The 15729-nt window shown below is 39.0% G+C and overlaps 1 protein-coding gene across 2 annotated transcripts in view; it reads right to left on the bottom strand.

The window, feature by feature from the left end:
- The window catches only part of RCAN2 (regulator of calcineurin 2), a 310286-nt gene that overhangs the window by 85638 nt on the left and 208919 nt on the right, over nt 1-15729 (bottom strand). The gene's annotated exons all lie outside the window — the stretch shown is intronic.

Below are 15729 nucleotides of genomic sequence, written 5' to 3'. Positions count from 1 at the left end.
AACTTGGGTCGGCCATGTTGGCCGCTTGTAAGGCGAACGCCCTACCCGCTGTGCTATTTTATAGTAATTGAAAAGCATGCATTAAAAATATAATAACCATATCTAAATGTATTTTCATCTCAATCTCCTAAACAAGAATGTAAGATCTCTGATCAGTGGGAATAGGGAATAAAGCTATACTAATCTTATTTCATACCTTAGACTTTTTTTTAATATCTCATACATTTCATATTTCATACTATACAGATGCTATATAAAATTTATTAACACTTTCTAATTTTGTTCTTTGAAAGCATATGTTATAGCATGTATTTTTCTGGAAGGAAGTTAAGCTAGAATTAGTAAACTGAAAACTGAGGCTTGAAGCTATATATAAATTCTAAAAAAAACTATAAACAAATTTGAATTCTTGTCACTGATTAGGCACATATGTCACTATTAAATAACCATATTCTAGAACTTTATTTAGCTAGAAGAAGATGGTTCTGAGTTTGCCAGTTAGTACTGCCCTAATTAAAACAAAACAAAATGAAACAGATAGTTATCTGAACTAGTATTTTGCAATCAAGGGACAGCAAGACTATATTAAAAAATGACAACTGCCAAGACAAAACAAAACAAAGCAAAAAGCCTAAAAAAAACAAAACAAAACAAAACAAAAAACTGGCATGGGAAAGCTGAAACATCTTGTACCACAGTGAAAATCTAGGCCATATTTCTTTCTTGTAAGAGGAAATGAATTTTCAACACTTTATTGAAATCAAGTAGGTGTAGATGAAGGAAAATATTTATCAACATGTAATTAACACTATCGGTTTAGAAAGACAGTGCTGTCGTGATGTTTCAACAAGAATAGATAAAGCACATTCTGTTCACACAAACTGACAAGATTCAATAACTGAAAATGCTCATTATTCACTTTGGGCCTCAAAAACTACATTTGTAAAACAAAGATCAAGTTCTTTTAGGATGATTGTCAGCACTGCAAAGATACACAAGGTCTCCAGATGAGTCTTCCCAGGCCTGCACTCTGCAATGTAGAGTAAATGATTTATGGATAAACAGAAACTGAAAGCCCCATCCTTATACCCCCCAATTGGAACAAGCTAGTATTAAAAAAATTTAATATTAATTTAATACATTCATTCCTTCATTTATTTGTCAAATATCTACTGAGTACTTAATAAAGGGAATACACTTTAACAGCTCTTTGAAGACGATTGACAAGCATCTTCTACTCTTAATGCTTATATTTTATTGTCAGATACATATCATAACATATTAGAAAATATAAGATGCTAGGTCACACTGTAAATAGAACAATGGTGAAGAGCTAAGAAATGATGAAGAAAGAAGAGCAGCAGTTTCCATTTGGATGGTGAGAAAAATCAACCCTGGGAAATGATAAAAAAAAAAATCTACCATGTAGAAAAATCTAGGGACAATCTAGCTGAACAGAAATAAGGAGAATATGAGTGTGATCTGAAGCATAGAGAATGGGGAATGAAAGAAGAATTAAAAGACAGATCAAATCACGGAGGACCTTGTTGGTCAGGAAGATGCATTTGGATTTTATTCTCGGTGCAACAGGGATCCACTGGAAGATTTTATTATACAGAGGTCATGTGCACAATGAAATCTGCGTTTTTCAAAAGATCACTCTGGCTGAACCATTTTGATTTTCGGTTAGGAATTGGATTAATGGAAAGGAAGTAGAGAAGTGAGGATCCTCTTAGGAAATCACTTCAGTGCGCAGAAGGAAGATGATGGGTCTAGTACTTGAGGGATGAGATGTGAGTGGAGTTTGGAGGTGAAATCAATACAATGTACTCACCTGGACAGTCTAGGGTAGTGAAAACAACAATGCTTATGGCCTGAGAGACAAGGTGGCTGATTATGTAACTTTTTCAAATGGGAAGATTGTGAGAGGAATAGGGTTTTATTTCGTTTTTGTTTCTTTGTTTTGGGGGAAGCACCTACAGCTCTGTTTTGTCCTGGTGAAGTATGAATGATGTATTAGATATCAAGTGGTGTATTGAGTCCTGGTATTGGGAATCATTAGAGCTAAGTTCATTAATGATGAGGCCCAGGAGAAGAGCTGCAAACCCAATTGCCCATGGGGCGGCCCAATTTCTGCCATTCTGCAGTATTGTTTAGTATTTTTCCTGAGGTTACATAAGATGCTTCAGCATCCTTTCAATAAATTGCCCCTTTGTGCTTAAGCTAGCTTTTTGGCATCTATTGTTTGCAACTCAAAAGGACCTTAACAAATCCAATGTTAACAGCATCATTTCTCGGTTCTTTCTACCTTGACTGCTTTATGAAACTTAAGGAGCTATTACATGGTGTCACCTGAACATTAGGGCATAGAAAGTGGGTCCTACAGACAGTAGCTAAATTAATAGCGCATGGCTACATCTTATTGACTGTTGGTTACAAGAGAGGTGCTGTACTAAGAGTTTTGACATATTTCATCTCATTTAACCCTAACTCTGAACTTACGGTGATGATCCTGTTTTGATAAGAAAATTGAGGTCCAGAGGCATATGATACTGATCTAAAGACCCAGAAACAGGATGTGTTAGTACTGATTTCAAACATAGGACGTTTCCCCACAGAGTGTATCACTTTCACCTGCATTATACTACAAGGAACAGAATTTTTTGCTTGTCTGTCTGTTTGTTTGTTTGTGTTCTACTGGCATGATAAAATATTTAGTCAGAGCCTGAAAGAAATTCATCTACACTATGGTGGTGGAACAGCCTACTTACTGGGTGCCTGCAGGGCTGACTAGTATACAATCTATCAGCAAAGCCTACTAGACAGAATAGAGTTCTCAGCACAGTCCTTTATTCTGTTTAGGGTTCTGTCTTCAGTGTCATTCGCTGGAGTACACACACCCATCTATTGGCCTTAGGTGAGCAGGCAGGCCACCAGGAATCTGTGCTGTGGGGGACACAAGATATCCCCCAAAGTCAGCCACTTTGTAGAATGGGAGACTGGTTAATTTCCAGAATTACATCACTTAATTATCTGTCTAAGTTTTGTGGCCACACTCAGTGGTACTCAGGGTTCACTCCTGGAAGGGATTGGGGAACCATAAGAAATGTTCAAATTAAAACCTGGGTCAGCTGTGTGCAAGGCAAAAGCCTTATTATCTCTCTTAGCTTATTAATGACAAGTTATAACTTGAGGATGAAATTTCTTGAGTCTCTATTTATTTTAGTAATTTCCAATCTAAATGTGGTCCTTTCCCACTTGACAATAAGGTAATGGAACAGGATTGGCCATCAACTTTCTCTTTTCAACCTTTATGTAATATACTGTATAAACATACTCTCATATGCCCAATTCTATTTTACAGTATAAACATCAACATCACTATTTCCCAGTTACAGATACAATGCTTCCAGGATCTTAGAACGCTCCATCTTTCCCTTTATGAGACAATGGCCACCTTTTCCCCTTCGCAAGATAACCATCATTCCGACACCTATCAAAATAGACAAATCTGTCTGTTCCTAAACTTCATGCCAATTACAATTGGTGTATAACTATTAAAACTGTTCTTTTTTTCCCTCTTCATTATAGTTTTAATTTATCCATGTTGCATATAATAGCTTATTGTTTTATAATGCTACACAGAATTTCATTGCTAGATATATCCAGACATATTAATCCATTACCTTGGTATGATATATGATATTTAGGTATTTTCTCCTATGGGACTACTTAAAAATAAAGTTACTATGTACATTCTTATACATGTTTTCTGAAGGACACATGCACTCATTTCTCTTAGGAAGGAGAATTAAATGTTCAAAGAAACATATAATTAGTCCTAGAACACACTGAAAATAGTTTTCTAAGGTAATTTAATAATTCTCCTTCTTATAGAAATACATGAATTCCAGTTGTTTCACATTGTCCTTAACCCTTGGCATTGGTGTTTTTGCTTTTAGCCTCGCTGTTAGCTGTGTTAAAGTATCTCATTGTGCTTTTAACTTGCCTTTCTCTGATGAGTAATGGTTCTGGCTATTTAAGTATTTCCTTTATAAAATGTCTGTTCAAGTATTTTTCTTCTTTTTAACTTAGTTTATTTTTCTCTGACTGATCTTCAGGATTTCTCTCTCTCTCTCTCTCTCTCTCTATATATATATGTATATATATACATATACATTATATATATACCAGAAATGACTGCTTTGATAAGAGTATTTGAGTATCTTCTATAAGACTGTGGCTTTTTTATAATCTGAATGATGGCTGTTAATAAATATTACTTCTTAATTTTGAATAAAGTTCAATTTTACCCATCACTTTATAATGGTGAATGACTTCCATCCCCTTCACCTTGTTAAAGATAACTTTGTCTAAAACCAGTCTTGCCTCTTTCAATTCATGAAGCTCAGGATCCATTTAGAAACTGCGCAGTTGACAGCCTTGGAAAATGCCATGAATTAAGTGTTTTTGCTGGCAAAGAAAAGGAAAGATAAGAGGTCAGAGGGGAAGAAGGACAGTGGTGCTGAAGTAAGTGGAAGCTTCTGTGATGCCTCGGTAGTGTGTGGGAGGAAGGAAGTAATCAAGGACTTATAGTGAGTTGGTGGGAGACTTTCTCCTTGAAAGAAAATAATACCAAGAGTCAAAACTAACCTATATAAAGCCTAGTGCTGATGCCATTCCAATGCTTTCATAAGGCAATAGCCCAGACCTTACTGAACAGCTGCTGCAATTTCCTGCCTAGGTTTAGAGCAGAAATCTCAAGCAAAGTGCTGCACAAACAATAGATATGCAAATAACTTTTTGCTTTTTTCTAGACAAGGTGGAATACAAATAAAGAGTTAAGAAGTTATTAGTATCCAGGGCTTGTACTGGATACTTCCAGTGCATCATATCATAGTCTCTTGGACCTATCTGGCTCTTATTCAAACCAGGACCACAGTATTCAGGTCTGTGGGGGTTCTGATCAGCTTCAAGTGATTTGCAACCTCAAGGCCTTGCTTTACTCTGCACTTCTCTTGATCTACTGCAGGCTTCACTGCTGACACAGAAGCAAGCTTCCCCAAATTATACTTGGAATGCATACATAAACCATTTGGAGGAGCATGGAGCTATTCTGTGGCAGATATTTTGATTCAGAGTAGATTGGGAGCCAATGGACTGATCCTCTTTTCCTGGGTGAAAGATCCTGTACCATGTGTCCTTTAGTTTACGGTTTTCTGTGGGATACAGTAACTGATCTCCACTGCAGGAGTGTGAACCAACTTTGCAGTGTGTCCCTTCCCTTTTCCCTGATTCACTTCACCTGGCTCCCATCCCTGCTTCCTGTCTTCCTCTCACCTGAAAAGGACTTGCATTTATGTTTTTAATCTCAGATTCTGCTTTCTGAGAAACACAGCCAATGCAAGAACATTGAAAAAGGACTCTTGCTTGATTGGATTTTACTTCATTAAATTTCCACTGTGGATTAATTTTACACATTTATAACTTCAAAGGAAGACTCATATTTTCCTCTTATAAGGAAGATATCATAAAGCATTAAATTCAACCCATCAGCTACACACGTTGGCTACACGAATAATTGATTCCAGAATCAATGTGAGTTCCTGTTAGTCACAGAGTTGAAAATGCTGTTCTTAGACATCAATTGGACAGGGGCTAAGACAGGATCAAAATTTGTAGGTTCGTGAGCTAATCAAGACATTAAACTTGGCTAAACCAATTCAACAGATGAGTAACATAGTAAGAAGCACATTGTCCAGGAAATGTGAAATCACTGGTTCCCACAAGCAGGGAGAAGCTCTCTATCTGGAGGTCTTTATTATTATGATCACCACTTTGTACACCTGACACCACTCTTAATTCGCTGAGGTACTGGGAAAGTGCTGCTGAGATGACTTAGAGAGAGCCCTTCCAGTCACTCTTAGAAGCAGAAAAGAATGTGAAGTGTGGGTGGATCCAGCATGTTATGAAACGGGTCATTGTGTGAAAACTATCCCCCCCCCCCCCCCCCACACACACACACATGAAAGGTAATGGGGTAAGAGGCAGGCAATATTTTAATCGCATCAGAAAATGTTGTGGCTCCAAGATCAGTTTGGTTCCTGTCCAAAGTATCAAAACACAAAACCTGTCAGTAGACAGTTTGATTGAAATACTTTCCCCCCTGGCATGCTCAGTGCATTTTTCTTTCAGAATTTCAGCTAAAAGTAAAGTGTCTAGTACTCTGTGGAGAAGATACATCAGCACTTCTCGAACAATGCCAATCTCCTTTCAACCTCAGGGTTCACCAAGCCCCAGATAACTTCCTGATAATCTTCCAAAGAAATGTTCACATTGTTGGGTTAGTCTCCTAGCACTATAGATGATTTTCAATATGAAGCATGCAGAAAAAAAGGAGTGGAGGGCGCAAGAGAGAAACAGATGAGAATGGTAATAGTGACATTCACATAGCATTTTAAAAATAAGTTCTTTCTCTAGACTTAGCTTACCGACACCCCTTTTTATTTCAGCTTCTCTCGCATTTATCATTCTCTAGCTGACACGGCAGTCTTCTCACTCGTGTGTGAGTTCTATTTTGGAATCCACTCACTGCTTGGCTCCTGAGGAACTCAGAAAATGTTTCTGGAAGGCTTCTAAAATCTGTGCTGAAATACCATTTTCTCAAGGAGCATGATATCCTTAAGAAGTCCACCCTCTAATCTCCCTTATTCCTGCCCCTAATCTCCTTATTCTGGCTTGCATTTCATGTTATTTATTTATCATTTCTCTTATCATCTCTCTCTTCCATTGGAATATTCCATAGCAAGCATTTTTTACCCCTTTTTTGATGGTGGTGGCTGATATCTCCCTGTATCTAGAACAGAACCCCAAATATTATAGACTTTAAGTAAAAATGGACTGAATAAAATATTTCTAGCCCCCAAAGGTAATTTCTATTCCTTAAACCCATTCAGAGCAGGCTTATGCCTTCCTTTATAGGATCAAGTTTCCAATTACAAAATAACATACTTTAAGTCATCAATTATCTCTATTGAATTGAATCAAATGCCAGTCACCGAGTGCTGGGAACAGAAACCTAAAGACAAGGTTCCTGCTTTCAAAGAGCTCTGAGGTTGGTGGAATTAATATCTATAAGCATAGCATAATAATTATGATGCTTGAGACATACTCAAGACATTGAGCAATAGGAGAGGAGAATCTTGTCCCTCAAGACTCACCTAAGGTGCTGGCAGTTCTCAAAGATCCAGTGAGTTGAGGCTTCAGGGCTAAATTGGTATTAGCTAGAGGTTAAGTAGAGGGCTTGAATGAGAAGCCAGGGACTGCTGGTTGCAGTTAAGAAGAATATGCCTCAAAGCTTTGGTCAAAAGGCAATGGGATTCCTTTATTGCTGCATAAGTTATTCAACAAATGTGTTGTACCCCTCTTCTGGGTGACATTGGGGGTGCACGTCTACACAAAACAGCTATGCCTCTGAGAAGCTTACACTCTATTGAGACAACAGAAAATAAAGAAAATACCCAAGTAGAATAATGTAGTTATTAAAGTATAAGTGCAATAGACAAACAAAAAACAAGATATGGGGATAGTAAAGAGCTTAGAAAAGACACTGGAAATTAGTTTTTCACTCTATTCATGTGTTAAGCACTTGCATACATATTTGAGTTTTAATACAGTCAAAAATGGAAAGATTTGGTTTTGCTTTAAGATGAAGTCAATAAAGGAGTCGATGAGTAAAGATGTTTTTGAATTCTACGCCAGAATAATGATAATAGCCTAGAATAACCATGTGTGGGAGGACAAAGCAGAAGGGTCAAGGGAAGCTGAGGCATTCAGGATTTATTGGAGTGCACCATTCAGAATCTAAGAGCTTAAAGTAGTTTTGAGTATACCTCACTTTTATGCGTGAGGAAGAATCTAGAGCCAGAATACCTCCAGAGCCATTGTAACATTTTGTGCTTAAATCTACCATTCTATCATATAAATTGGAAAGATGATTGAATGAGAGCACATACTGTCCTGGTCTAACAGATCCAGGAGAGAAAAAAATTTGTTTTAAATTATTTATAAAACATGTAGAATGCCTGATTCATGTTTTCTCCAAAGAAATATTTTAGTTGACCTAAAACAAGATTGCTGGCTTGCCTATTGTTCCTTAGTACGAGCAAATAAACACTATGTTTCTAACAATTTTGGTTTTTGCCACACTGTTGAACTAAAGGAAGAAACTGATATATATATATGTATATATATATATAATCACCTCATAGATGAATTTGATTGAGTTGTCATTTTTATAGCACTGAGCGACTTTACAGATTTTTTTATTCTTACACCAAAATTAATGATACCCCATTTATGACTATTACTCAAAAGTTATGTGAATTTCAGGGAAAAATGACAGTGTTTTGTGGATAAAGCTAATGTGTGATTTTCGATGTATCAGAAATTGTTATGTCTTTTGCAGGGCTTAATCATATATTGGATCCAGTTGGATGTAGGGTTTTTTTTTTTTATCACTTAAGCTTGTAAATGAAAGAGGCAAGAGAAATAACAGCCATTTATTGGGTGCCTAGGTGCTTCACGCCTATTCTAATTTCATTTGCTACACTGCCGAATTTATAATGCAACAGCATTAATGTATCCACTTTACAGATGAGAAAACAGTGAAGTCAATATAGGCTTCCAAGATAGCAAAATCGGTAATTGCTGGGTTCAAAGTTCTAGCCCTGGTCGTTGTGGTTCTAAAATCATTCCCTCTGCAAGCACATCACTTCTCTATGAAGTGTCTTTTATCTGTATGGGATACAGGAGAGATTAAACTACCTGCCTAATGTAAGTGGCCTAGAGACCTGATCCCCCTGCAGCAAAGAAGGGCAGAAAAGGCCCTCAGTTGTTTTAGTGTCCACACGGACAGAAATTTGCTGACTTGTTCAACAGTACTTGAGGTCTTTATTAGGTATCTGAACAATCTTTGCATCAGATGAGAGATGATCTTGCCATCAGTTACTCAAGATCTGTTTTTAAATAGTCAAAACTATCTCCATGGATGGTTGCAATACAGAAGCAGGGTAATAGTGGGGGAAGGTTCATCCCTGTGGAAATACAGTAAAATGTCAAGCCATGGAAGTGGTCTGGAGAGGTGGCCCCTGGGGTGATGAATCCAGGCTGGAGAGTAGTTGGTCATTGCCATGCATTTCAAACCCCATATCACATCTTACCAGCTTGAGATAAACTCCTAAGGCAGTATGTTCTGAGGGTTTGTTAACTCCTTCTGGGCTGCTTTTAAGCAGATATGAATTATAGGACAAGTTGTTTACCTGTTATTTTCTTAAAGGGTACATTGTCATCTGAACTAAAGAGTAGTACTTGGTCTTAGCATCTACCTTCCTCTTCTATTCATAACAGAATACTGACTTTTAACTGGACACAGGAACACCAGGAACATGGGGACATTCTTAGCCCTTCTTGCACCCAAAAGGGTCCATGTGACTCTGCTATGTCCAGCTGAATGAGAGGAAGTAATCTGGGCAGTTCTAGGGGCCTGCCCTGATAGGCAGAGGCTCCTGACCTGCCCCTTGGGCAATCCCACTGCCATTGAAAACAAGACCAGCCACACAGTCATGCAGTCCTTACTTTCCTCAGTTAACTTTCATTCTGCGGCTACTGTGACTGAGGTGAGACTGCTGGCAGAATTGTAGGAATCAAGTACAAGGAAGCAACAGTAATCTTGTCCTGTGCTTTGATTTGCATACTAAACTAAGGCAATTTGAGCCCCTAAGACCAATATGTCAGCAAAACTATTGCCAGTTACTTTTGCCTGTGCATCTGCTCTCAGAAAAGGCCCAGAACATTTTAGGCCTAGTGTTTATCACCACTGAATTTCTATTTCTAAGGCATTTTAAATATAAAGAGGCACTAGGGCAAATTCTAGGGTCAAAGGAAACCCTATGATTAAAGGGCTTTCCCCCTCACCCAATGGCTTAGTTAGACCCCAGCCGGAACCAAGGTGTGGTTCCTGATTGTAGATTCCAAGGTCCAGAAAATAATACAAGCCTCTGAATGGATTGTACTTCATGAATGTCCTGTCATAGTATTCACATCAACAGGTGCTCTTTCAGTCCTTCTCTGTCCCCACTCCAAAAATCACCCCACAACACCGAGACTTATTGAACTGAAACCTGATGACATCTTTGAGATGACTGCTTTCATGCTTTGGGTTTTTTTCGTCTTTATAAAGAAAAGAGAGGTAATGATAACAATCAGTGTAATCCAGATTCTTTAGATGCTCCAGCTGAGTTTTTCAGGCCATCACTCCTGTAGTTGAACGTAGCCATGCCTTCCTCTCCCTTCTCTGGGCAGCAGCAGCCTTAGAAAAGCCATGATCATACTACAACCAGAAATCTATTTTATCAATTTAATCCATTCTATTAATCTCGGTGGATGGAAGGATCACTTCTCTGCTGAAAATGTTTCAGAATGCACAACTGAATTGGATTGGAGCATTCTTTCCTTCACAGTATGGTCCTGGCCTCTGTATCATACCATATTCACATAGGATTCTGCTTATAATTACTCTCCATTCTCCCTGGCATTTTTGTCTTTCTGCCAGCTCTTCTCTTTCCTCTACTTCCATCATCCTTCATCTGTCAAATACATTATTTATTTATTAATTTTTATTAGTGAAACACCATGAGGTATAGTTGTAGACTTATAAATTTTTGTGCTTGGGTTTCGATTATACAATGATCAAATACCCATCCCTCCACCAGTGCCCATTTTCCACCACCACGGATCCCAGTATTCCTCCCACCCCCATCACCCCCATCCCACCCTGCCTCTGTGGCAGGGCATTCCCTTTTGTTCTCTCTCTCCTTTTGGGTACTGTGGTCTGCAAAAGAGGCACTGAGTGGCAATCATGTTCAGTCCATAGTCTACTTTCAACATGCATCTCCCATCCTGGGAGGATCCTCCAAACACCCTTTATTTGGTGCTCCCTTCTCTATCTGAGCTGCCCTTTCCCGTAAAATGCCCTGCTGGCCTCTAAGTCATGGAGTAATCCTCCTGGTACTGATCTTGGCTATTCTTGGGTATTAATCTCCTATTTTGTTACTTTATGTCCCCCAGATGAATACAATCTTTCTATGTCTATCTCTCTCTTTCTGACTCACTTCGCTTAGCATGATACTTTCCATGTAGTACCACTTGTATGTAAATTTCATGACTTCATCTTTTCTAACAGCTACATAGTACTCCATTGTGTAGATGTACCAAAGTTTCTTTAACCAGTCATCTGTTCTTGGGCACTCAGGTTTTTTCCAGATTCTGGCTATTGTAAAGAGCGCTACAATGAACAAATCTTAAATAAACCTATTAATAAGAATTACCTTTTTGGGTAATTCATCATCCCAGACAACCCTCTTATAGGTTTCTATAGTTTCTATAGTATAAATGGGCTCACTCAAATCACAGCAATTTCTGAACTCTAGGCATTTACTTGCCACCCCACTCCTCAACCAAACTACTACATCCTAGAGTGCAGGAAACACAGTTCCATTCTTCTTCTTATTGATTTTAATTGAACACCGTGAGATACACAGCTACAAAGTTGTTCTTGATTGAATTTAAGTCATTTAATATTCTAACACCTGTCCCTTCACTGTACATTTCCCATTTCCCACCACCAATATCCCTAGTTTTCCTCCTGCCATGTCCCACCCCTATCCTGCCTCTATGGCTACACTTTTCTTTTTCTTTCTCTCTCTGTCTCTCTGTCTCTCTGTCTCTCTGTCTCTCTGTCTCTCTCTCTCTCTCTCTCTTCTTTTGGGAATTATGGTCTTCAATACAGGTACTGAAAAGTTATCACTTTTGTCCCTTTACCTAATTTCATCACTCAGTTATTGTCCAGAGTGATCATTTCCATCATTGTCATAGAGGTTCCTTCTTTATTCTAACTGCTTTCCCCCCAACCACCACCACTTGTGGAAAACTTCCACGAACCAGTTCTCCTGGCCCCTTGTTTCTACTGTCCTTGAGTATTTGTCTCATGTTCTTTTTTTATATCCCACAAATAAGTAGTCATTCTATGTCTCTCCATCTCCTTCAGACTCATGACACTCATGTCACTCTTCATGTCCATACATTTATAAGTGAATTTCATGACTTCATTTTTTTCCTGGTGCACATCACTGAAGCAAAGCATACCATCTAACACTACCGCATCATGTCTGTTAAATGTGTAATGCATGAACAAGATGTCTCACTAATGTGACACACTGGCATCAGTAATAACTCAGTGATCACCCCTATCCCAATCACTTTTAACCTAAATTCATATCTTTTTCTGATGTGAACTCAGATTTTTGTTTGTTTGGAGTCACACCTGACAATGTTCAGGGTTTACTCCTGGCTCTGCACTCAGGAATTACTCCTGGAGTTGCTCAGGGGACCATACGGGATGCCGGGGTTTGCATCTGGATCAGCAGGGGCAACAGAATCAGTCTAAGCATTGGACTATATCTCCAGCCCTGAACTCAGATATTTTGGCCTCAAAGATCCACTTTCTGGTCTGTGACCTCTTGTATCATGTTGATTATTATTTCCTCCTTCAACTACTAGGCATGAAGGATGTAAAGTAAAATATAGTAAACTCTAATCCTTCTATTGATAGTTTGGGAGAACATTTCTAACATAAATTTTTTGAGAGTATACTTTTCACATCAAAAGGGGTGACATGAGGACACAATCATTGCAAGGGGGTTCAAGTCTTCTGAGACATACATAAAAGACTGATTACTGTTAGTGATATAATAAATGTTATTTGAGTATATAATATTATTTTGCTGAACACTACAAAAAGAGCATTTTGTTACAAAGTAAGAACATGAAATAGGCCATGCACTATCCCTCTCATTAATAATTCAAACTAAAAGTTATTCAATTAGGCAATAAATAGTAAAACTTTTGGCTTAGTTTTTAATACCACAGACTGTTTACTAATTTTATGATACAAGTTAATAGGCGGCTAGAGTTAGATGTGCATGGCAGGAAACATTTCTTTTCTAGAAAAATATGTACTAAGCAAAGAGAATTTAGCTCAACTTGAGTAATTAATCTAATTTCCACCCATCTGCACAGTTTCAAACTAGAAATATCTAGTGAAGGTCAATACTGAAAGTACTGCAATTATAGTTTAGCATTACGATGGTGAAAATAGTCTTAACTCCATTTCCTATTCCTGTTCAAAGAGATGTTTCGAATGTAATTTGAAGAAGTAGGTCTTGCACACAACCTATCTTTTCCTGAATGGATGTTTTGTCTTAAACTCTTTGTATTCTGCCATGCTCACCTACTTCTGACTGCTTATTAGAATTGGGCATGAGAGACCTGAGGATGTTTTAACAGCAAAGTGCCTGCCTTAGGAAGCATGGGGCCATGGGGCTGGAGCGATAGCACAGTGAGTAAGGTGTTTGCCTTGCACGTGGCCAACCCAGGTTCGATTCCCAGCATCCCATATGGTCCCCTGAGCAACACCAGGAGTAATTCCTGAGTGCAGAGCCAGGAGGAACCCCTGTGTATCACCAGGTGTGACCCAAAAATTAAAATTAAAAAAAAAAAGCATGAAACCATGAGTTAAATCCCTGGCGCTGTTCACACATGAGGAGTGTGTTCAGTCCCAGTAGTTCTGCTGTCTGGAAACTCCCAGCCCCTCAAGAGTGTGTAATCTCCAGTGCATCTCTGGATATGGGTGACCATCACACTTTCATTTTTTAATTTTTTAATTTTTTAAAAAAAATTTATTAGTGAGACATCATGAGGTACAGTTGTAGACTTACAAATTTTTGTACTTGGGTTTCAATTATACAATGATCAAATACCCATCCCTCCACCAGTGCCCATTTCCCACCACCACGGATCCCAGTATCCCTCCCAACCCCATCACCCCCATCCCACCCTGCCTCTGTGGCAGGGCATTCCCTTTTGTTCTCCTCTATTATTGGGTGTTGTGGTTTGCAAAAGAGGCATTGAGTGACAATCATGTTTGGTCTGTAATCTACTTTCAGCATGCTTCTCCTATCCTGGGAGGATCCTCCCAACACCCTTTATTTGGTGCTCTCTTCTGTATCTGAGATGCCTTTTCCCCTAGAATGTGTGGCTGGCCTCCAAGCCATGGGGCAAAACTCCTGGTACTAATCTCAGCCACTCTTGGGTGTTAGTCTCCTATTTTGTTACTTTGTGTTCCCCAGATGAACACAATCTTTCTATGTCTATCCCTCTCTTTCTGAGTCATTTCTCTTAACATGATACTTTCCATGTAGTACCACTTGTATGTAAATTTCATGACTTGTCTTTTCTAACAGCTACATAGTACTCCATTGTGTAAATGTACCAAAGTTTCTTTAACCAGTCATCTGTTCTCGGGCACTCAGGTTTTTTCCAGATTCTGGCTATTGTAAAGAGTGCTGCAATGAACAAACAACTGCAGATGTTACTTCGACTATAATTTTTTGCCTCTCTGGGATATAATCCCAGGAGTGGTATTGCTGGGTCAAATGGGAGCTCAATTTCTAATTTTTGGAGAATCGTCCATACTGTTTTCCAAAAGGGCTGAACCAGTCGGCATTCCGACCAGCAGTGAAGGAGTGTCCCTTTCTCGCCACATCTGCGCCAGGACTGGTTGCTTTTGTTCTTGGTCACACTCTTTTTTAAAATGGGATGCCAAGCGAGCATATGCACAAGCATGGCAAGTAAAACAGATAGCCTATGGTGAGCACCACAGTTGAGTATACAAGCAACTAGTCTCTGAAGTTCGATGGACTGGGACTTCATTCAGGCGGCCTCTCCTTCCATAAACTCATTCAGCATCAATAAATTCCTTGGGCCTTTATCCCTCCTCATCTCCCAAAGGGCTGCAAAGTCCCTGCTTCTTGTCTGGAAAGCCAATCCCTTTCCATTCTCATTCTGTGACATCAGACTGTCACTGCGTGAGGAGGTCACGGCTGCCTGTTCTAAGTTAAAACTGTCAGGGAAGTCCACCATGATGAGGGGCAGTAAGATGATGAAGAGGAAGGGAGATAATAAAGATAATAAAGGCATGTTCCATCTGTTAGCCATTGTGTTGTACGCTGATTTGTTGTTTAATTTAATTGAATCCTTACAATGAACTTATGAGGTAGGCACTATCATATATATATATATATATAAATCATATATATTATATATATATATATTTGAACAAACAGGCACAGAGAGGGGTAAGGCTACATACATTAAAGTCACATAGTGGCCAAGAAACTAAGTAGAGAATTCCAAACTGGGAGTTTGAGTTAGCTTCCTTCTCTCAGGACCCAGGTCAGCAAAGGAAGTCTTTATTTATTTATTTATTTTTGCTTTTTGGGTCACACCCTGCGATGCACAGGAGTTACTCCCGTTCCATCCACTCAGGAATTACTCCTGGCGGTGCTCGGGGGACCATATGGGATGCTGGGAATCTAATCTAGGTCGGCTGCGTGCAAGGCAAACGCCCTACCTGCTGTGCTATTGCTCCAGCCCCAAGGAAGTCTTTTTAGAGGTCAACACTGCATCTCTTTTTTGACGAGCAAAACTGCATGGAAGAAAGCCTAGCAGTGCCTAATGGCAGAGCATAGACTTTTGCATCTATTTGCATCTCAGACTATTAATCTCTGTATCTCCAGAGACTGGTGTGAGGCCTTGAACATGAAATGGCCT

This window comes from Sorex fumeus, unplaced genomic scaffold, assembly GCF_029834395.1.
Source record: "Sorex fumeus unplaced genomic scaffold, SorFum_2.1 ptg000061l, whole genome shotgun sequence".
Taxonomy (NCBI): Eukaryota; Metazoa; Chordata; class Mammalia; order Eulipotyphla; family Soricidae; genus Sorex; species Sorex fumeus.
The sequence above is the reverse complement of the archived record's forward strand: the minus strand, read 5'-3'. Positions and strand labels throughout refer to the sequence as shown.